This window comes from Eptatretus burgeri, chromosome 1, assembly GCF_056783735.1.
Source record: "Eptatretus burgeri isolate ZD-2024b chromosome 1, Ebu_testis_v1, whole genome shotgun sequence".
NCBI classification, from domain to species: domain Eukaryota; kingdom Metazoa; phylum Chordata; class Myxini; order Myxiniformes; family Myxinidae; genus Eptatretus; species Eptatretus burgeri.
In genome coordinates this window covers 25,987,094-25,994,425 of record NC_140961.1, presented here as the reverse complement: position 1 = coordinate 25,994,425, position 7,332 = coordinate 25,987,094, and the positions used below count along the sequence as shown (strand labels likewise).

Below are 7,332 nucleotides of genomic sequence, written 5' to 3'. Positions count from 1 at the left end.
CAGAGTCCAGGGACAGTTGGGTGCGACTGGGTAAGGTGCATAGAGGAAGCGATGGGTTTTGGACACAAGATTTCGATGCAAACACCGAGTTCAGCCTTTTCACATACGGTATCAGCAGTGCAGCCATTTGAGGAAAGGGAGGGGATGGAGGGAGAACATATACCAGAAACAGATATGATTAGATGCCATCAGGATTTGGAGGAGGAAGAGAAGTTTGAAAGTTCAGACTTGAGCTTAGAAAGATGTTGTTTTCTGGCTCTCCTGAGGGTAGATGCACACTTGTTCCGAGCTCTACGGAAGGAACTGAGATTACCCTCAGTTGGGTTTGCTTTCCATGAGGCAAAAGCAAGTTGTTTCAGGACAACGGCCTCACCACAAGCTTCAGTGAACCATGGGCGTGAGGAAGGGTAGGACAACTGAAGACGAGAGGGGATAAATTTGTACATGAGGGAGAGCAAGTTTCTTTGAAAGAATTCCCAGGATGAGTTGATGTTGGAGAAAGTAGCGATAGGAGACCAGTCTATAAGTTTAATGGCTGCTTGGGGACCCTGCCAGTCAGCTTGAGTGAAATGCCAGACTCGACGGCGGTGAGGTGGTTCTCTGATAATGGCCAGAGAGATGTCACTTTGACAAGGACGTGGACAGAAGAACCAATTGGAGCGGAGAAAGAGCAACAGATATATTCAGGGAAATTTGTCAAAATCAGATCCAGAAGAGATGGAGTACCATTTGTTGAGATCCGGTTTGGGAAATTGACTGATTGAGTTCGTCCCAATGAGTCACAGAAAGCTTTTGCTGAAGTGCCATGACAGGTGAGAGAGCTACCCACACCTAGCCAACTGGCATGATGACAATTGAAGTCACCACATATGATGAAGAGAGAGTTTGGAAGAGAATATGGCAGTTGGTCCATATTTTCGGAAACTGAGGTGAAGATGGAGTCATCACTGTTTGGTGAACGGTTCAGTACACATATAAACATGAAGTGGGAGTGGAGGGGAAGCCATACCCAGAGGTATTTCTGGGGGCATGGGGGAGTGAGGACAGCGCATGGAGAGTGAGGAATAGAGTCTTTGATAAAGAGAGCAATTTCTCCACCAGGACGAGGCTCAGGTCTGTTATACCGGAGGAGGGAGTAACCAGGGAGAGATACTTGGGAGTCAGAGACGTCTCTCGAGAGGAAAGTTTGTTTGGTAGATAATGTCTGGTTTGTCAGTGGCAACCTGCATGGAAAGATCTGAAAGGTTTGAGCGAAAGCCCCAGATATTTAAGGTCTACACTGTTAATGAAGAGGGAGGGGAGGAGGCTTTGGGTGCAGTGGGTGGGAGGGGAGGGGGAGGGTAGAACAAGGGAGGAGAAGGGGAGGTAAGGAGGGTTGTTGAAAGAGTGTGGGGGATTTCAGAATAGCTCGGGGAGGGGGCAGGATGATGAGGAGAAAAGACTGTCGTGCTGGGGGAGAGTGGGGAGCAAGAGAGGGGGAAGAAGGTAGTTGAGGATTTGAGGAGGTGGAGTGATGAGATGGAGGTGAGAGGGCAGTGGAAGGAGGCAGCTTTGTGGATGAGAGGGGGGGCAACTTTGAGAAGGGTGAGTGGGGAGAGTTGAGGGAGAAAGGTGAAGGGAGAGTTTTTGAGAAACGTGAGAGGGAGGCTTGGAGGGAGAAGAGTGTGATGGTTGCTCTGAGAGTGAGGGGTGAGAGGGATGAGTTGGCACTGAAGTTGGAAAAAAAGAATGGTTGATGGAAAGCGAACACTCATAGCAAACTGGGGTTTTAAAAAGTTTTCGGTCAGAGATGTGATTTAACACGTTTCTTGATTGATGCAATCAAGGCGAATCCAGAGAATGGAGAGAAGAAACGCTGTCACAGTTGGATTTTTTAGGCAAGGTATCAAGGAAAGGTCGAATTGAGAGCAGTCTGTTTAAATCGTAGAAGAGTAAAGCATTATGATGCAGTAAAGAGTACCACACGTGTGAAGGAGGAAGATGAAGCATTATAAGAGATCGTTTTTATTATTATTATTATTATTATTATTATTATTATTAATAATGTTTGAGAGTTCATCAGATTACTTCATGGAAGTGGTGTAGAAAAAAAATCGTGAGGTGAATGGTGAATTTGTATTGGTTAAAGCAGGGGGTGGAAAGATGGTGAAGAGGTTCAGAGAGCAGAGGGAGGATGAGGGGTAAGGAGAGGGTATAACATGTGAGGGGTTAGGAGGAGGTAGATTTAAGGAGGTGGGATGAATTGGCACTGAAGTTGGAAAAAAAGGACAATTTTGAAGGAACACTAGCATGCATTGCAAGCTGGGATTAAAATTTTATTTTTTTTAAGTCAGTTAGAGATGCGATTAAAGACATTACATGAGGGATACAATGAAGAGAATGGAGAAAAGAAACGTTGTTACAGTTGGATGTTTTAAACACGGGATGAAGGAAAGGTCGAATTCAAAACAGTCTTTTGGATAAGAATAAGAATAAGAATAAGAATAAGAAGAATAAGAATAAGAATAAGAATAAGAATAAGAATAAGAATAAGAATAAGAATAAGAATAAGAAGAGGAGTAGTGAATTATGATGCAATTCAGAGATTCTCATGTGTGAAAGAGGAAGAAGAGTCGGTACAGGAAGTCATGTGGGGGAAAAGGTGAGGGGGGGGGACATGGTTTTTTATTTATTTATTTGTTCGTATTTTTTACATTATAACACATGACACAGAGGGTATATTTGGGAGGGATAGAAGGAAAGTGGAGGGAAAAGTGGAGAGAATAAAAACTTATGGTAATAAGAAGAAAATACAAATAAACACGATTGTGCACATATACAGAAAGACGGGTAGGCCTCAGGAAAGCCTTATACGACGAGATAGACGAAAACTCACTAAGTAACACAAGTTTTGAAGCAAAACTGAACCAGGAACACACAGTAAACATAGAAGCAACAAAATTAACAGTCAAAGCCCAACAAATAACGACCAGAAATTTATTTTTGAGAAAGTCGGCAGAGACCCGTGGGAGAGTACCAGCAGTCGCTCAACAAACGAACTGTTTGTTAGAACTGATCACTAATCGCTTGCTAAGCCAGCCGTTCCTTGTCAACCATTTTATTGGAGTGCTTAATCGTGGTGGGTGGAATCAATTTTAAATCAAAAGGAATCGAGTCGTGAACCGTAATTGATGTTGATTCAGATCAATTCATGTTTTTATCTGGGAAAATATTTTCTTCCCTGTTGGACATGCTCCGATTACACACAGCCTTTTATTGTATTAATTGAAAAGGAACATGCTCCTTGGACGTCCCATTTGCAGCATAGTAGAGAAAGCAAGTCACTTGCAAACTAAACACCCCCCCCCCCCAAGAGCATGTTCCTTTTAAATAAACAGCAAGGCATTTAGAGTTCCCTGGTAAAGCGTGCTGATTGCCTTGCTGATGGCCGGGTAGACAATACATTAGCTTATAAAGTTTTCACAACATGTCGTTCAAAAGGTCCAGAAGTACAGTTTGGAAATATTTTGGGAAGGTTAAAGAAAACGGTCTGAAAGTTGCATGCTCACTTTGTTCAATTGACCTTGCCAATCTTTCTAATATAATATGTCCAATATGTGAAAATATTTGAAAACCAAACACCAGAGAGTACCGATTCGTGATGGTTGAGAATGTGGATTCAAAGAAACCAACGTCTGCAACAGCAACGAGTTCATTTTCACAATCGACGATTGAAAACACTTTCGCCCTAGTAACACCCTGCTACGTTGCCTACCCTCCACTCATGCTGCCTTCCCTTCCCCTCCCCTCGTGCTGCATTCCCTTCCCCTCCCCTCGTGCTGCCTTCGCTTCACATCCCCTCACACTACCTTCCCTTCTCCTCCCCTCATGCTACCTTCCCTTCCCCCACCCCTCCTCCCTCACCTCCCCCTCCTTTCTTCCCCTTACCTTCTCTCTCTGTCTCTGTCTCTGTCTCTGTCTCTGTCTCTGTCTCTGTCTCTTTCTCTTTCTCTTTCTCTTTCTCTTTCTCTCTCTCCTTTCCTCGCTCTCACACTCCTCTCAGAGTATTATAGTGATGTGTGGTGAGGCGCCGCTCTCCCCTCCCCCCCTTCCTCACTCTCCTCTCCTTCCTTACTCTCCTTCCTTCCTCACCCCCTCCTCACTCCCCCTCCTCCTCACTCCCCCTCCTCCTCACTCCCCCTCCTCCTCACTCCCCCTCCTCCTCACTCCCCCTTATCCTCGCTCCCCCTCCTTCCTCTCTCTTTCCCCCTCCCCCTCCTCACTCTTCCCTCCTTCCTTCACCCCTCCTCACTCCCCATCCTCACTCTGTCTTCTTTCCTCTCTCTCTCCCCCCTCCTCGCTACCTCTCCCTCCTTTTTCTCCCCCCCCACCCCATCCTCACTCTCCCTTCCCTCCTCTCCCTCCCCACCCCTCTCTTACTATTCCTGTCAGCGAAGCGACGGATGATTTTTTTGCTCGTAAGAAATATTAAGCATCTTGGCTAATGGTTGCTGAGTGTCCAATTCAATCTATTCTTGAATTTGTCATTTGAGAAACTAAACTGATAAAGGCTCAGAAATGGATTGGGTACCATAAGAAACATTCAAAACGTTATGCGAACAAGTTATTCAATAGGCCAAGAAACGTTCACATTTCTTGGCCAATTGTGAGTGTTATATTCCTCAAGCTTTTTAAATGTCCCACAGATGACTGCATGGGATGATTGTGCTGCTCTTCTCTTGGTGTCCTCCATAACGTGTTCCTGAGGCCAAAGGCTGGAAAGAGGGTCAGGTGCCTTTTGATAGTATATGCAATGAATGAACGTGAAGGTTACAACCGTTCGGCGATGTTCTACTGTTTGGATTTTATTATTGCGGTTTGGCACTTTACAATCCTTCACCTGGACATAATCTAGTTGAGACCCATCTTGGAAGCCAGCTGAGCTCTATTTCATCAGACCATATCTCGGCTTTGTATTTGATTGCTCACTTTTAGGTGGAGTGCATAGGTACCATTTGATCTTTCATGCTGATACTTTATCCACACTCCATTAGCTTACTTTCCTTCCATTAACTAACTTGATTCTCATAATTATCCTTTTACTGTATTTATATCCATCTATAATCGATGACATAACCCACAATCTTGAAGCTGAAAATTTGGCCAGGTTACTGGCACAGAGCATCTTTTGTGAGAGACGAGTGGGCCCGTTGGTCCAGTGAACCAAATTTTCATTGGTCTTCACGGTCTTGCAGCATACTTGCCTACTGAACTACTTGAGCATGAATTTGCCCTTCACCAAGCCCAGATGTGCTTGGGCCAGGGTTGGGATTATACATTCATTATTATTATTATTATTATTGTCAAATTATACTACTATTATTATTGTTAATATATGCTTTGTTATAATGTTGTCATTGTTTTTGTTATTTATTTTGCAATTAGAATGCCATGCCATGGAAGGACGTATTAAGCTGCTGTATACACCTTAACATGGCGTGTGTTTAAAACATGGGTATTCTTCCGGGTTATTTGTAGTTAATTAGCCTAATCTACTCAGGAGATCATGACAATCATTTTGGTGTGTCACACCCCACATCAGAACACTCCAGTGGAACTCCACAAAAAAACATGTCACACACACACACACACACTCCTCATCCCTCATCTCTCATCCATTTATAGTAGAAGAAAAGATACTGTTGGGATATTTAACATTCACACCCTGAATGCAGTAGATGATGTAATGCAGAAGGATGAGACACTGACCATGCCAGATTGGAATTGATTAAATGGAGTATTTCTAGTTGAGACTAGGAGTGCACATGATATGATACTGAGAAGATCAAAAGTGATGCAGTTGGTCAGAGGATTACCACAAAAAAGGGGATGAGGTTGCTTGCTGAAGACATTGCTTTACTCTGGACAGAGAGTTGTTCATCCGATATATAGAGTTGTTCGAACACCCAGCTGACACTTCCTGAGGAGTGAACGAGTAGATTATGTCAAGTGCAATCACTTTTAGTACATTAAGACAACAGCACAACTCTGAGAGACAGCATTCAGCAATGTCATTAATAAAAATCAGAAATAATGTGTTGCCATCATCAAAAGAACACTTCCATTAGGAAGTGCAACAGTTACCTCCGATTGTCACTTTCATTTTTCCATCTGATAGGTAAGGTATCAACAACCAAAGGAGAATATGCATTGTATTGGCTTAATGGTTAAGGTGGTGGTCTTGGGATCTCAGGATCCTGAGTTCAAATCCCTCTTGACTGTTGAATTAATCCCAGGTGGGCTTGACTCTCCCTGTCATCCTTTCGATGTCGGCAAAATGAGTGCCAGCTTGCTGGTATCCTGTGGCGGAGTGTCGACCCGTCCAGGATTGTGCCTAATAGCCAAGGAGACTGCTGCGGCAGCACCAACGCTCTGCACAGAGTACGGTCCCAATGGAATGGAATGGAATGGAAGGAGAATGCTATGAATTCCACAATATTGCAGTGTAACTCCAATACCAATGTACCAAATGAGATTAAGTGTTTGACAGTTTCCCAAATGCAACTGCTCAAAGCCTCTCCACATTGGTAAAAGGCATCAGAAATAATAAGATGAAGATATGTGAGAACATGTTATTGATTAAGTGCTGTGATTTGGATGGAAGCCATATTGTTCTGCAACTAGAGGGCTGTGGTCAGAGATCGCTGATTGGCTAATATTACGAGTTGGCTATATCGGGAACAATCGGTAGCAGTTGAAATTCTGCCTCAAAATGAAAACAAATGTATTTCTTTTCCCCCCCAAAAGGTTCATTATTCCATTGAAATGATGGTTCAATTAAACAATGGAAAAATCAAATCATTAAAAATTAAATAATGGAAAAATTATATAATTGAAAATGTTAATAATTTAGAATCAAAAATTAAATAATTGAGAATTAAAAAGAATTGAAATAATTTTTAAAAATTCAAGTTAAAAAAAAAACAAACAAATAATAATTGAAAACTAAATAATTATATAAATTAAAACAATAATGTTGGAAAACTTCTTCAAAAAGCGAGGCACCGCGGACACCAAGACTAAACACTTAATGCCTCCCTCCCGGGAACCTTAATGATGATGTGTTTTACCAAGAATTCTTGTAGTTGTTTGTTGACAATGATTTGCATCACGTTGGGGGGAAAGTGCCCAGTGTTGTAGAAAATCCTAAACAATTGAACAAGTTGGGATGTAAGAAGCTGAGGGCCATAGAACTTCAAAACCCTTGCTCGTATTCCATCAGGACTTGTAGAGTTGGTTTCCTTGAAGTAGTTTTCTTCACCTGCTTTTTGGCTTGAATCCAATAATCAAGAG

The 7,332-nt window shown here is 42.7% G+C and overlaps 1 protein-coding gene across 1 annotated transcript in view; it reads left to right on the top strand.

Moving 5' to 3' along the window:
* Positions 1-4,715: 4,715 nt before the first annotated feature.
* Positions 4,716-7,332, top strand: part of LOC147034059 (fibroblast growth factor receptor 2-like) — a 297,765-nt gene continuing 295,148 nt past the window's right edge. Inside the window, exon 1 of the mRNA XM_085875924.1 lies at positions 4,716-4,770. The gene's annotated coding sequence lies outside the window, so the exon portion shown is untranslated. The remainder of the gene's footprint in view (positions 4,771-7,332) is intronic.